This window comes from Glandiceps talaboti, chromosome 19 (assembly GCF_964340395.1).
Source record: "Glandiceps talaboti chromosome 19, keGlaTala1.1, whole genome shotgun sequence".
NCBI lineage: Eukaryota > Metazoa > Hemichordata > Enteropneusta > Spengelidae > Glandiceps > Glandiceps talaboti.
In genome coordinates, this window is record NC_135567.1 from 12350112 (window position 1) to 12351983 (window position 1872).

Consider the following 1872-nt stretch of genomic DNA (forward strand, 5'->3'; position numbering starts at 1 on the left):
CTTACTTCCAATCCCAAGTTGAAATCTTGATAGCGACGTTTCGGTGTGTCTTGTAACACTCCTTTAAGCATTTTTCTTTTAAATACACCAAAACTCCACGTATATATATATATATATATATATATATATATATATATATATATATATATATATATATATATATATATATATATATATATATATATATATGTATGTAATGAAAGTGGAGATTTGGTGTATTTAAAAGAAAAATGCTTAGAGGAGTGTTACATGACCCTTGTTGTGACTCAAAAACCCTAAATGAAATGAATCCATGGTTTGGCTTACATTATAGGTAAGCCCATGGTAGCTTTGCCTAGAGGTAAAATGCATTCGACTGCTATACACATACATATGTTCTACAAGCCCAGTACACAGAGGTGGAACGATGTGGACGAATGACTTTGAATACCCAAGGCAGAGAAGTTGAATAGAGCAATGTGTTTATTTATTTCAATAGCTTCTTTGCAAATCATAGGACTGGAACTGATGAACTCGTGTGTGGCTAACATGGCCTTTTTGTTTCTACTTCAATATGAGGCCTGGAAATACTTGTTGCGACACTGGTAATCGAGACTTCTCATTTCTAAGATAGACGCAAACAAAATTTATTGTTCTTCAATGTAGTAGATTACACAAGTGGGGGATAGTGCTTCCTCTGTTGTGCGATTCTAATCACCCTGTGATCAAGATAGTGTAAACATTGGAAGTTCCAAAACAGAACACCGCAAGTTTGAACTCCCTACTGAGACTATCATAAAATGAACGTCAATTCAATAGCTTACCACAGTTGTATCAACATATTGCGACAATAGTTTTAGCTTGTGATTATCTTAGTAGACCGAAGGCTCCATTACCAGTGTGGGAGTATATGGTCACGTTTGTACAATATCGCCTCTGACGTCACTGATTACAGCTATGGTCGTAGTCAATAGTTTGGAAACACTATGCATACTGCTCGTTCCGACAAAACAAGCACGGTTTACAGGGGAATGCGTACTGCATGGTTGTATTGTCCCATAGCCAGACTACAAATAATCAACTGCAATGAACTGAATCAACCGTGTAAATGCAACCATATTCACGGTATGATTAAGGTTTCTGTAAACATGGGCGGAGCTTAATTTGTGTGTGTGTGTGTGTGTGTGTGTGTGTGTGTGTTTATCAATGTAATACGGCTAAATGCTTCCATGTAATCCCAACTTTCATAATTCGGGGATTTAAAGGAAATGACCAGGCTAAGTGTTTTTATACGCTTGAGACGTTTGTTTCCCGTGTCCCAATTTTAAAACAAAGGGCAAGAAATTGCACCCCAAAAGGGCGGCACATATACATATACTCAAATTAGGGGAGTAGCCCCCCCCCCCCTCCGGCTCTAAAGTAGAGTTAGAAGAGCCCTACTATACACTGGGGTGTCAGTCTGCACTAAAGAAGATATATAAGTGTTTATCGTCATGAAAACATAGTTCGAACGAGTTTCGAGAGGCGTGAAAAGCAATTTTATTTGTTTACTTCCCATAAAAATATCTCCAATGTATACAACATTGCCTATGCTAAACCAGACTAGTAGCTTTTATTAGCTGTTTTAGAGAGATCGAGCGACACTGGTAGGTATATACACTGGTTTGGTATAAAGTGATCTTTTATTACCCGTTCTTATTTATAAGGAAATTATATCGAAAATGGAACCAGCCTCACCCTGTTGTCTCAGATAGAACATTACCCGAAAAAATACCAGCCTTATGAGAATACCAAGGGGATAACTTCAAATCCACTGAATAAATGGGGACACTATATATAACTGTGGATTCTGAACGTGATAGGTGATATGTAAATAACAATAACATCCGGAGA